General features: G+C 32.2%; 1 protein-coding gene across 1 annotated transcript in view; it reads right to left on the bottom strand.

Annotated features, from left to right (window-relative positions):
• The window catches only part of LOC140434702 (uncharacterized), an 86,864-nt gene extending 72,369 nt beyond the window's left edge, over positions 1-14,495 (bottom strand). Inside the window, exon 1 of the mRNA XM_072523151.1 lies at positions 14,043-14,495. The gene's annotated coding sequence lies outside the window, so the exon portion shown is untranslated. The remainder of the gene's footprint in view (positions 1-14,042) is intronic.
• Positions 14,496-15,290: the final 795 nt, after the last annotated feature.

Genomic DNA, 15,290 nt, shown 5'->3' with positions numbered 1-15,290 from the left:
TTAATAATGAAATCTATACAAATAACAGTGCCGGACTTATAATGGGCAATCCTCTAAGCCCATTGCTATCAGATATTTTTATGGATCATCTAGAGACAAAGATTTCAAAACATCCCATATTCAAACAGTTTTTATATTGGTGGAGATACGTAGATGACGTACTGGTATGTTTTACAGGAACTAACAGGCAACTCGACCAATTTTTATCGTATATTAATTCACTTCATAGTCATATTGAATTTACAATAGAAACAGAACCAAATCAATCCATAAATTTTTTAGATTTAAAAATTATCAGACTTAAAAACAAACATGACTTCTCCATATTTCATAAACCTACCCATACTGACACGACTATTCACAATTCATCATCCCATCCCACACAACATAAACTGGCAGCCTATCATAGTATGTTACATAGATTAACAGAAATTCCGATGTCAAAATACAATTTTGAGACAGAATTAAATATCATTAAGCAAATAGCAGTAAACAATGGATACAACGAACAAACAATTAATAAAATTAAATCAAAAACTACACAAGAAAGCCCTGAACTTAGTATTTCCACCACCAGAGAAAAAACCCAGTACCTTCTGCTCGATTACATATATTCGCTCCGTGCCTGACCATGGTAGGGGTACCTTGAAACGATGCCAGCGTGCGTAGCGGCGAAATATGACACAATTGGCCCTACCTTTTTACGCATAAATTTTATCAAAAATGTGTGCAAATACATGTTGCGTATTTAGTTGTGCTAATAATAGCAAAAATAGTAAGTGTAGTTTTTATAGGTTCCCAAAGATTAAATTAGAGAAAAGAAAAAGATGGATCCGTGCTATTAATAAGAAAAAGGAAATATCACGTAACCTCATTTTTATGCAATTGAAATATTTAAATAATTTACCTTAAATGATATTTTATAAGCTTTCAAGCTAACTGCAGAGTGCCTGATGACTTTAGCTTTTATATCATAACTTTTACTATTACTGTTTTTAATTATATGCTCTTTCACGTGAAAAACTTGATTTGCCAGTACTAGATTTTTAACTTTTCTTTTCCGTTTGGGCTTAAAAAGATATATTATGATGAATTTTGAGAAACCCAGTTTTTAATACTACATTTATTTTGTACATAAACTGAAAAAATATAGTTAAAAAGTTAATTATTAATAATTGTCAATTTCGCCTGTATTTAACAATGTCAAACATATGTCATTAATGTCATATGTTTAACCTGAAAATTGGTAGACTCCAAAACTGTCAGATGAAGGCGGTAGGTGTCGCGTCAGTCACGCACGGAGCGAATAGGCAAAATATCAACAAAAATAGCCAAACACATAAAAAAGAAAGGAATAACACCAGCTTTCAGAACAAATAACAACCTAGGCAAATATATTAAAAACAACAAGAGCCAACATAAAAAACACTTACACAGTGGTGTGTACAAACTTAAATGTGGCGACTGTCCAAAAACTTACATTGGTCAAACTGGTAGAAATTTTAATAAACGAATAGCAGAACATAAAAGGGCTTTCAATAATAGAAAAACAGATTCTACATACGCACTTCACCTTCTAGATCATAATCGTTCTTTTACTGACGAATTTAAAATTCTTCACATTCAAAATAAAGGCCTTAAGCTATCTTTGTTAGAATCTATGGAAATCAACAAATTAAAAAACACAGATATCATTCTGAATGACCAGCTTGAGACAAACAGTTCTCCCCTCCTCAACCTATTTCATTAGAGACTATAAAGTGTAAACCCATGCCAAAAACAGGCAATCAGCCGAAACAGCTGTAGTGATAAGAATTTAAAATAAATTTTGTGGGAGTTTTGAAAACAAAGTTTTCAGTGTTTTATTGTTACATAAACCTAAGGTAGTTCATATCGAGAGATTAGCTCCATTCTATGGAGATAAGAATGGAAATATTGGAAACCATCAAGACACGAATGCTGCCATACCTGGGGCATATTATGCGTAATGAAAGGTACAACATACTTAAATAATTATACAAGGGAAAATTCAGGACAAGAGAAGTGTAGGAAGGAAAAGAATCTCATGGTTTTGTAACTTGAGGGAATGGTACGGATGCACATCAATCGAACTATTCAGAGCGGCAGAATCTAAGATTAGAATAGTCATGACGATTGCCAACCTCCGTCGCAGAGCTGGCATGTAAAGAAGAAGAAGTTGGAACTGATCCACCCTGTTGGCTTCAATAGGTCCCTGATAGACCAGTTATTCGAGACGAATAACCATAAAGGAGGGAGCAGTGTTACCACAGTTACGTGAGATTTATTTCATATAGAAAAAGTCACTTGACGAAAAAACAAAAGAAGTAATGAAGAAGTCTAGAATTTTCGAGATGTTATCGAAAAGTCCTGAAATGTCTATTGAAGTGTGGAACGTCAGAAAATATATATAAACAGATGTTGACAGTTTGTAACAGTTGTAATTGAGATTTTGAAGTTTATAGTTGTCAGTTTAAATTGTAAACAAGTTGGTGTTGAATAAAGTTATTTTAAAGAAGTGTAACACTCATATCAGATGGGTCACTCATTTCTGAGTTCTCTTCTCAGCTAGATATAATCTTACTTGTATCATTCTTGTTTTACTTGTTTTTATTTTACCTATCAGTTGCAATTCTGAAACAGATAACCTGGCTTGACCCAATTTGTATTTGATATTTCATTCTGCTTGTTCTAAAGTATATAAATAAATGTGAATTAATTTCTCTACAATATAAGATATCCATAAATTGAAATAGAATTGCTAAAGATTTCACAAGCAGCATCACTAGTAATATTTCGATTTTAAAAAAGGTCTAAAACGAAATTCGATAAAGAGAAAAAAAAACTTAAAAACAAATTATATTATTAATGAAGAAACTTATCCTCGTGCATTGTGTGATCACAGTGAATGCAATATAATCAAATATTTTAAATTCTACAATAACCATACTAATTTATTAATAATAATGTAAGAATGTTGTCTTATACAAGGACAAGCATATTTGCCTGTTTATGGTGGAGCATTATAATTTACATTCCTAAGAGAAATTAGGTAAAAACCATGTATCTAAGCAGATGCGAGACAGTTGATATAGCTTTTAATAATATTCATGAATATTTTGACAATATTTACAGAACAACAAAAAAAACTACAAGAAACTTATCCTCGTGCATTTTATGATTACAGTAAATCCAGTATAATCAAATATTTTAAAATTCTTCAATAACCATACTAATTAATAATCCACACAACCAAACTTATATGGAATCATCTGATATTGCTTATTATTTTAAGCGAATTAAAAAAAAAATCAACCTACAAAGTCAAAGAATATTTATTTTAAAGCAATTTAATTACTAATACATAAAAATTAAAGAAACCCATAAATTCTTAAATAATAAAATTGAAATTATTTGTTTTAGAGTCAATAGCATAAAAAATTTTAATGTACAACGAATTATGGTTAGATTGTTTTTATTTATTTATGTTTTTTTTTAGTAGTCAGTGTTACTAACACTAGGCCTTATGCAAGCTCCAATTCGCGTGGACATGCTCCTAAACAAATTGTAAATATTTTATTGTGGTAGGTTGTTTCCTTTCTTCAAGAGCAACTAGTACTAGCTGTACAGTGTTTTGTGGATTATCCCGGTGAAGACTAATTATTTTTTAATCATATCCCACAAATAATCTATAGGGTTAAGGTCGGATGAGCAAGCAGGTCACTACAAAATAGCGATATGTTCTGCTTCAAGGAAGTTTGTAATGACTCTGCTGGCATGTGGAGGTGCATTATAATGCATAAAAATTAATTTTTTTCTTATTGCACTTTTCAGAGTCTAACTAGAAATTTTAGAACCAAATCAACATACCTTCGAGCTGTTGGTTCGAATAAGTTGGTTGAATGGAAATTAAAGTAGTTTTTTCACCGACCATATTACTTCCCCAAAACACAATACTTCTTCCTTTAGGTCTGTGAACAGATCTGGCTGTTTCTGTTCTTATTTGTCTTGATCTCCCTCTAAGTGCACGAATTTATCGGTCAAATGATTTTACACAAATCCTTATTTCGTCTGAAAATAGCACATTTTGCCAATTTCCAGTGTTCCAGTTTTGGTATTGAAGATCGATACCAATTTAGGCGATCAATCTTGTGCTGCCTGGTTAACTCGGGAATCCGTAACTGTCTACTGCTCCTTCGGCATGAAGTCTTCTTCTTGTCGTTTCAACTGAAACACTTACACCTCTTGATACCTAGCATAGGTTTTTCACACAACGCCCTGGGTTACGCCTACCACTGTAGCTATGTCCCTCTGAGACATCAATTGCTCCACAAGACCAATAATATTTCCCCTTTGCACCTCCGTTTAATTTACAACTAATACAAATAATCTATACCGTGATGGGCAGTGTTATCTGATTGTTTTATTGGTCTGTTTATTTTCCATAAAAACCTTTATTCTTCGCAACAATAACAAGTTTTTTCAAAAGAAATAAATATTAGTTTGAAATACATGGTGATTCCATATAAGTTTGGTTGTGTGTACTATAAGAATAAGCTCGCAGATTATATATGTCGAAATTTCCACAAAACAATAAAGAAAATTGATCAGAAATCAGAAATCAGACTACATAATGATTAATCAAAGATATCGAAATAGCATTCGGTATCTTTACCAAAACCTTCCCGGTGAAGATGTTACCACCGACTACACCTTGCTCGTACCCTAAAAATAAAATAAAAAGATCCACAAGCAAAATGAAATTCTTGTGGTTGGCTGTATATCATGAATCACACACGTTTTATTAAAAAATCCTTTATAAAAGGTATATAATTAAAAATACTTTTTGGGGCTCCATCACAGAACGTTTTCGGACTAAAAAGTCCATCAACAGTGTAATATTACTAGGTATATACTATATACGAGTCAAGCCACTAAATATCTTAGAAAGTTACAAAATTTGTTGTGTGTTATTGTTAAAAATGTTTACCAGATATCCTGCTTAGCACCCAATAGGGGTTGTTGCTGACCCTCAGACCTTATCTAAATGGGTTCTAGATGGCAACTGGTTGTCATCTAGAACCTTGTCCAAACTTTAAACTCCTGTCCTACAACCCCTCACTGCATATAGCAACACTAGCTTAGACCAGCATGCTAGGTTATTGGCCAATTTTCCCGAATCAGTGTTCAAGACGAAGATGTAACGTCTTCCGTCATCGGCAATTCTGAAGCCGCCAATTATTTTGTAAAAATTGGGTATGACGAAGAACGGAAGAAGCTAAAATTCTTGCACCGGATAATGCTACCAAAAATTACCTCAGTGCATTGACTAACATATAAATCCAGGACTATGTGATTGGAAGAAACTATTATAGAATTTCAACATACAAAATAGGGTGTCATTGGTATTAGTAAGATAAGAAGAAAAGGCTAAAGATAACTAACGTTATGAACAGGACCTTTGTGGTACTACATAACATCATACACTACTACTATATATGTACATACATTCTTCTGGGTTCTCTAGTGGTAAGGATGATGATGAGTGAAGAAGACAGAAACGTGGGCATCTTCTCTTGGTGGAAAGACAACCAGAATAAATTTCCTACCATGGCTCGTTTGGCCAAAGATATCCTATCAATTCCAGCTACGTCCATCCCAGCAGATAGGCTCTTCTCCAGAGCCGGCTTGACCATGAGGAAACAAAGAAGCCGGCTCGGCGAGGATTCAGTGGCTGCGATCCTTTGTGTCCAGTTATGGACAAAAGATAAAATATTTTTTAATTAGTGTATATACAGGGTGGTCCTTACATTTTTAAGTAATTGTACAAAAAGAAACAGTAAATTCGACACTTTAAAATATTACGATTTAAGCCAACTTGCTTTCACCACGTGTAACCACCAACAAGTGGAAATTTAAAATTTTATCTATAAATTTTATATTTGTGAACATCTATGTAGAAAAATTTACTGGGTGGTCTTGAGTATGAGGAATTATAATTTGATGCAAATTTTAATGAAGCTGATAGGGGGCACCATATGTGGTATAAATTTGCGCTTAACCTATTTGCTCTTCAAGTTAGCGCTGTTTTTGTCAAAAAATATTAAAGATACATTATTTTAACAAAAATAGGTATACTTGTTAATAGCATCAAAACTTAATATTTTTCTAGATGACCGCATTTTATAAATTAACTGCATAATAATTCTTAGTTGTGATATTTGTGCGGTAAAGCACTGAATACTTGTGAATATGCATAACTAATAGTTTATTTTTATAAAAACAACTCAAAAATATCAATTAAACACCAAAAAATGCTTTGTTATTGCTGCTGAATGTCTTATTAAAACGAGGCTTCTATCTTCTTCTTAAGGTGCCGTGTCCGTATTCAGACGTTGGTTGTTATCATGTTTACAATTTCCTGAAACCTCCCTCTATCGCTTCTAAAAGCCTTTATACTGGCGTTGTATACTTTTTTCTCTATAGTAAAATGCTGCGGCGAGCGCCACGAGACGGCGTCACGAGTAGCGTCACAAAATAGCGGTCTTCACATCGATCCTTTCGTTTATAGTCATCATATATTTGTTAACGTTAGTTGTTAATAAATTTCTTTCAAATTATAATCAAATTCTATTTTTAAACATCTTATTTATTTTATATAACGTTTAAATTTACTATCAAAGTAATGATCAAATATCAAATTTATAATTTATTAATAATTTAATATTTAGTCTGTCTTTGACGGGTCTGTCAGAAATAAACAACGTAGGTATGCTTTGTTGGTACCTTAGCAGGTGGCGCTACTAGCAATAATAATGTATTGAATTATTTTAATATAACTTACTTTGTTTAAAATATAAATAAATAATAATAAAATTACTTTTAAATAATAAAATATTAATAAAATTTAAAAAAAAACAGAAAACAGTATAAAGTTCCACGCTAGTCTACAGTACCAGCTACTGTACCAACTACCTTTTTTTTCTAAGCCAGTTTTAATGTCATCATTAGACAACCCCAATGGATTAGGGGACATTTTAACATAGAAGGCTGATGTCACAAATGTTTTTGATAACTAAAAATAAGTTTTGTTTCGATTTTGCAATATGTGGTTTACTTTGGTTTATTAAAGAAAACCAGAAAATGCCGAGGCATAATTATTTTTCTAATACAGACATGAGAGATATGATTGCTATTTATTGGCAGCAGCACTTTAACTGGCATGCAGCAAAAAAGGAATACCTATTTTAAAAGTTACCCAAACAGGCTGCAACCTAATTACCAACCCTTAAACATCTATTTCGGAATTTAGGTGAAAGTGGTTCATTTCGTCCTAAACGTGACAACTTAGGCCGACCGAAAATCATTGCGCCTGATCAATATGATCAAGATGAAGTAATGGTTCGCGTTGAAGATGATTCTAAAGTAACTACACGATGTTTATCTCCAGCGTTAGGAATCAGCAAAACTTCAGTTTTAATAATCCTATACCGTGAGCATTTTCATACTTAAAATTTTACACCTCTGCAAAATCTATTACCAGCAGATTTACCTTTAGATGCAGATTTGCAAATGATGTCCGAAATAGGCAAAATCTTGACAACTCTTTCATCGATAGAATATTATTTATGGAAGCTACATTTACATCAATTTTGGAGTACTAAATATCCTCATGTTAAGAGAGAAAGGCATTTCCAACATGTCGGTCAGATAGCCAAGCGGGCTGGGCGGCCGGTTTCTCATTCGCTTCACTGCGAGTGGTTCAGTGGAAGTGAGTTCGATTCCCAGCTCGGTGTACAGAAAACAAAAAGGCTAACGCAGCAGTTTAAAATTCTAAAATGAATCTGCGGCTTAGACTAGAATATGCTGGTGTCTGATCGGCCTATGGTGGAGCAGTTCGGCAAGAGATAAAGGCTTGCGGCTCAGTGATACTCCTCCATAGATCCCTACCGGAAGGGCGAGGCGCCTAAATACTGGTGTATATATATATATATTTAAAATAAACGTGTCTGATGTGGAATCATTGTTAATCATTTTTTAGGGCTATGTGAGTTACCTGGTAATTTGAATGGTGAAAACTATTTACATTTTTTACAAAATAGTTTTATTGATTTGTTGAAAGAATTTCCATTTAACTTAAGGCAAAATATATGGTTTTCAACAACTTTCAAGAATTGGATTGGACTGCATTAACTGCATTTAAAAAAATGGTGGACATATCGAACACTTACTTTGACAAAAAGTTTAATGTTATTTGTTTTAACTATTTCTTAATATGGTTTGTAAATAAAATGTTTTGATTATGGCTTCAATTTAATACAAAAGCTCAAATTATAATTATGACACATATGTAGCATATGTGGCGCCTTCTATTAGCTATATTAATGTTTGCATACAATTATAATTCCTCATACTTACAAGCACCTAGTTGTAAAGTTTTATACATAAATGTTTATAAACATAAAGTTATAAAATCTTCAGTAACAAAAAAAAAAACATCCAAACATGGTTTAAAGAAGTACGTGAATACTTAGATAAAAATGAACATGGGTCCATTCTAGAGGATCCTTCCAGAATTTTTAATAGTGGTGAATCTGCATTTTTCTTAAACCCAAAAGGAGGGAAAGTACTAGCACGGAAAGGAGAGAAAACTGTACCAGCAAGTTAATAATGACGAGAAGGAATGCCTTGGTTACCGGTAACGCAGCTTTTCAGGTACTACCACCTATGGTAGTGTTTAGGTACGACAGGATTCCGAAGGAAACTACTATGAGTATTTCCCCGAACCGGGGAATAGGAAAATCGGATTATGGGAAGATGTCTGGTGAAACTTTTTTTGAGTTTATAGCGAATATTTTTCATCCCTGGCTAGTGGACAACAACATCAAGTTACCTGTTATACTTTTTATTGACGGACATGCTTCAAATCTCACGTTGCATACTAGTGGGTTTTGTGCAGATAACGGCATAATTCTTACGGCCCTTTTTCCAAACGCTACCCATTTGATACAGCCCATGGACGTTGCCGTTTTTCGCACTGTTAAAGAGGGATGGGAAACTAAAGTACAGCAATGGCGAATTGACAACCATGAGTCTCCAATTTTAAAAAAAGTTTATTTTTGTCCTCAGGATATTACCAAACCAGGTGAGATAAAATCAAAGAGTAAACTCTCTGATGACACTTCAAGTCGAGCTTCAAAAAATATTGAAGAGCTAGCACTGGGATTGAAATGTTTGGAAAAATATATTCAACATGAAAAACTTTTACAGTTTAGAAAGAGTAAAGAAAATAATAAATGGAAAAAAGAGCTAGAAGAAATCCCCAACAATTCTGCAGATGAAATATATGACGTGACCACCACAGCAGATGTACACATAACACCTGTTAAAAAATTACAGACACAAGCGCCGATTCCTTCAACTTCACATGATAGCATTCCAAATACTAATGTGATTCAGTCAACGCTTTACTTTCAAAGTTCCTCGAGTTCACGTGACATTGATCCACCTAGTACTTCATAAATTGATAACCCGTCAGTAAGGACGCAAGCCCCTTCACCAAATGTCTTAAATGTTATAATACCTTCTGCTTTTAAAAAGAGTTCTCTATTGACCTGAGCCAAAACTACCAAAAGGAAAAAAACAGAAGATCAGTGGCCTCCTACAGACAGTGGCAGGAGTATTATGAGAAAAAGGAAAAAGCTAAAGTAGAACATGAAAAGAACAAGCAAAAAAGAGCCAGAGAAAGGCTCGCTAAAAAAGAAGAACGTGAACTAATAAAAAGAAACAAAATAGAACAAAAGAAAAGCACAAAAAGAAAAACAAAAACAACATACGATATTTCCTCTGATTCAGAGTCTGATGAGGAATGGGTTGAATCAGGTGACACCATAGACGATATTAGCAATATAAGTTTTAATTTGAGAAACGCAGTTTATAATTCTGAAAAAACCAAAGGTACTTATAAAGAACGCGACTATGTATTAGTTGAGTTTCCAGGAGAAAAAAGAGTTCATAAATTCGTCTGTGTTATTCAGGAAGTTATTTCAAAAACTGAAGCTGAAGTAGTAGCGGTGAATTGCTGTAATATGGAAAAAAATTGCTTCAAACTAAATTCAGATGATGTAAGTGTCATTGATTTTAAACAAATAAATGAAAAGCTTGATTTCCCAAATATGACAGCAGCAGGTGATCGACTAAAATATGAATTTAGCAAGCCATTAGATGTTAGTGGATAAAAATGTTTCAGTGTCAACTACTAGATCATTATTGTGACAAGCACTGGTGACAACAACTTTTATTAGTGTCAACTACAGGGACATTTGCAGCCCCAAAATTTTGTTTATTTTTCTGAATAATTTTGATGTTTTCATTAACCTAATTATAAACACATTGTTTTAGCAGAATCATATTACCTAAGTTTTATTAAAGTTTTTGTTTTTTCAAATAAATGCGTCGTTTATATCCAAAATTTGTATTTTTTATTCTTAAGGTGTCAAATAGTGGAGTCAAATATTATGTCGTTTAGATAGTTTGTTATCTTTTGTAACTTGGTATCTAACTTAATTCCTCGTGTTACCTGAGCTGGATATATCTATTCCCAGATAATTAATAATTCATTGGTTACATTACTTTCCACCACTGAATGCGACAACTATAGACTAATTTCAATGATAACAAATACACAACAGGTTAGATCTATTTACCAATGTCTGTAAAGTTAGCATATCCATTTTATAAGACCTAATTCAGACCAACACTATAATTTACTGCTAATATATTACGGAAAGAAAAAAAATATTGCTGCAACCGTTGCCAGAAACAATGATTATGCTAACTTCACGTAAAGCTACCTTAGCCATAGCTATGTCGGCAATGAATAAGGCATCTTCGCGGCATAATTGATTGCTAATTAATTGCTATTTATTAGAACATTGACCAATCTCCAAAAACTACTCCATCATCCCCTAGCGCAAAACTCCCGGAAAAATGTAGATATCAGCCAAACACGTTGAAACCAAAAGTTAACCGCTAGGAATTAATTGCTAAAGTTTTACGCCATGAAGCAAAATTTATTGCTGCAACAGTTTTCGAGAAAGAATGGTTATGCTGACTTTACGATAAAGCTAGCATAGCCATAGCTATCTCAGCAATGAAAAAGGCTACAGAGCCCATCTTGGCGGCATAATTTATTGCTAATTAATTTCCGTTGATTTGTATATTGTACAACCCCCAAAACTACCCCATCATTCCCTATTCCCTATTCCGGGAAACTCATTCCCGGAACAATCGAGATACCGGCCAAAAACGATGAAACTAGAAAAGTGAACCACAAGAAATTAATTGCTAATTAATTGCTGAAGTTTTACACCAAGAAACAATATATTGCTGCAACCATTTCCGAGAAACAATGGCTTTGCTAACTTTACGGTAAAGCTAACATATCTATAGCTCGGCAACGAAAAGGGTTACAGGTTTTTGAAAAAGCGTGAAATATAATATATTCTATGTTAATTATTATCAGTGGTGACATATATTTATCCACACAAACTACAGGGAATACTAGGTACACGTGTATGTATGTATACAAAGTCAATCACTTTAAATACGTCTGCCGAGGTTGAGACGTTACTAGTTATTAGATACTTTACCTAATACTTTATTTACGATGTATTTAGTAATTAAGGCCAGTTCCTTAAGTTAATAATTAATGTTGGCCATTCACGCCAACAATGCTTTTTATTGCTACACCCTTTTCCAAAACACAAAAAATATTGTAGCTTCATACTTAAACTACAACGCCCTTTGTTTCTCGGAGGCTACAATACTCATTGATTCTCAAAAGATGGTGAATTAATAACAGGCTGAAAACTACAGCATTAAATTAACAATGAAAGATGCATGTGTGTATTTTAAGTTAGCAAAATTTAGCAATAAAATATTGTTACGAACATGCTTTCGGCATGGCCCATGTAATGGTTGCACGTAGGCGAATTAGAGGTAGGACTACTTTGAATTATTCTAGAATAATACTTTTGGTATATATATATATATATATATATATATATATGTGTAACGATGTTATGAGTTAGTTTAGTTGTTAATATATTACCGAACTGTAAACTTATAAATAAATATATTTATATAAATTCGAACCGCTCGTTTTATTTAAAAAACGCTACAATATGTAGTATATCTCGTAGCTGCCACATTATATAGCTTAACGGAAATATTATCTGGTCTATGCAAAGAATATAGCAAATATGAGGTTCAAATAATATATTATTTTTTTAAAACTGTATCAGCACTATTTGCTAGGGATAATATTTGCATTGAAGGATGATGGGAATAATTTAGCAAGTAAGTTGAACATTATTCAAGAAAATTTAATTAGCATTACAATATGACGCTAAGATAGGTTCAGTCATCATTATTTTTGGGAAATGGCCGCAGCAATAAAGTGTTTCTTGGCATGAGACTTCAGCAATAAATTAGCAATTAATTTATAGCTGTCCACTTTTCTGGTTTCAACGTTTTTGGCCAATATCTCGATTTTTCCAGGGATGAGTTTTCCGCTAGGCGGATGATGGGGTAGTTTTTGTGGATTTGGGGATAGGGGACAACTAAATAAATTTTTATGATCTACGCCATGAGGTACCCCAAATTAAAAAAACATCCATTTTTGTTGATTAGAACCGCATATACCTATTGCGGCTTTTATAAATGTAAATTTATGAATTCAGATTTTAGTTGGAAAGGAATCGTTTTTAAATGTTTTTGTCTAAACTTGAACTTTTGATGTGTCAAATAATTCTTTTTCTTTGTGTTAGTATTTATGAACAAAGTCCCGGTAAATTAAAAAAAAATACGTTCTAACTCAGGTTTAAGGGTCGTAAAATATTATGGGTTTTTATTTGGAATTCGTGTAAAAATGCCAACATAAAACATAACATGCCAAGACAAAAAAAAAATAACTTCCTACATGTTATTGTGTCTGAGTTATTTTAATTGTTTATAAGCCTAAAATAATAGTACTTTTGCAAACCTATTTTACAATATTTACATAAACGTTTTAAATGATTTAATTTGATCAAATAAGCCTTTTTCTTCAATCTGGATTTCAATTTTCAATCTTCAAGCATTCAGAATTTACGTAGACCTAATAGTTTACGCATAATACCGTTTTACATAAAAACTTTCTGGGATAAACAATTTCAATTTTGCAATAACTGTTAAGTGAAACTTATTTTCTGAAATAATGTGATTTTAAGAACGACGATATCATAACTAACAGTGAATTCAAACCTTAGATTAATTAAATCGTTTCATTAATCTAAGATTCCGACAAATATGTTACTCTTGAAAAAGTTTCTTTCCATTTATGCAAACGATTATATTTGTGTACTCAAGGATTACGATAAATAAGTGAAAGGAATTTGTTTTGCTAGAAAAACTGTTTGACTGAATGGAAATTGGGAAAATCAAATATCTATAGCTAGAAATTAACAAATGTTTTAAGTAACTACATCTAATAACTTTTATACGCAAAAACATTATATATTTAAATGTACCAACATATTTGACAACTTTGTATCAATAAATATAGACTAAATTCGTTGTTTGTATTATTAAAGTATTTTTTTCAATGTTTACTTGTCTATTACAACGAATATTGACGAATATGCATATATGCGTCTATATTCGTTGATTACATTAAATATACTAAGGGTTTTTTCATGCCTTTTTTAAATCTGTATATGCTTAAAATTTTTAATATTAGATACAATTATTTATATTGTTAAATATTATATTCTTATCACTAAATATATAACATGGTTTCTGCAATCAAATCAGCCTATTTCCTATATTTTCTAAATATGGATAAAAATGGATATATATATATATATATTATATATATATATATATATATATATATATATATATATATATATATATAATAGGTAATACCTACGTATACTAGTTTGATATCTTTAAAGGAAGTGCTAATTCATTAAAATACTTACCAACGTTGTTGCAAAAACAGAAAGAAATCCACACAGAGACTTTCCACAGTTATTCGCACACACCTAAAAATTCCACAAGAATTTAAACACCAGAATAGAAAATCACTTTTATTAGTTTCTTTCACAGTGTTTCTGTAACCTGTTAAACAGTTCTCGTGAATAAGTTTTTAAAAAGGTATCACCTATTTTTTTAATTAAACTCTACAATTTAGTTAAAATTCTTTCAAAAGGTCAATCGTGACGTATGCACTAAGTAGGCTGAGGACGCCACAATCTCAGGTAACTATGTAACTTGGCAGGTAGGTAAGTGACGACGTTCTGGGCGAGGAGAGGGGATGCGGCTAAGAAGTTTGGTATGGTATTCCGAGGTTGTCAAGAATTGTTATTTATATTAAGGTTTACATAATTTTAAAACAATAACTATATTCCCCAAAAATTATTGTAAAAAATTGTGGCTTCCCTGGTACTTTATCCATCAAAATCAAATTTTTATATAGGTATCATAAGTTTCGTAAAAACTAATATAAAACTCACTTAATTCATTGTTGCACATAGTTCAATTTGATTGCGTTGAGCTTTCGACTTTCTCTGCGGAGCCATCTTCAGGAAATCGATTTCGTATGGTCCCTTAGTATCCCAGGTCTTCAATGCATTGCACTAGCTCTACTAAAAACTAGTGGAATAATATTTATGTGGATACTATGCAATCAGGCAACTGAGTAAGTTCCATAGATATTAATTTTATTTACATATTCTGCAGCATGCGTACTACTTACGAAATCAAATTATATTTGTCATTATTTAGAAAAGTATGATTTTTCGTACACCTTAACTTTTATTTTGAAAGTTATTTAGTTTTGACATTTATTTCCAGTGATAGTTGGATACTTACGGTAAATGAATCACCTCATATATTTTTATAATTTTGCGATCGCCTTACGCTTTCATTATTTAAGTTCAGTGACGTCTGGTAAAAATAGTCATTTTATACGTCGCTTTAACAAAAACACAAATGATGCCTTAAAACAAAAATTATAACTCATTACGTTATAAACGTTCAAAATTAGCACAAACTTAATATCGTATAAAAAAAATATCGTATAACTATTTATAATATTTGGGTTGAAATATTTTGGTTTAAGTGCATTATATCTAACAGAGTCAAATTAAATTTTTGATAATGATCCAAATGAGTAGAAAGAAAAAACTGTAGGTACCTATAAATGAAATTATAAAAGTAGGTAAAAC

Source organism: Diabrotica undecimpunctata, chromosome 2 (assembly GCF_040954645.1).
Source record: "Diabrotica undecimpunctata isolate CICGRU chromosome 2, icDiaUnde3, whole genome shotgun sequence".
In the NCBI taxonomy this organism is placed as follows: Eukaryota; Metazoa; Arthropoda; class Insecta; order Coleoptera; family Chrysomelidae; genus Diabrotica; species Diabrotica undecimpunctata.
This window is presented reverse-complemented; position numbering and strand designations above follow the sequence as displayed.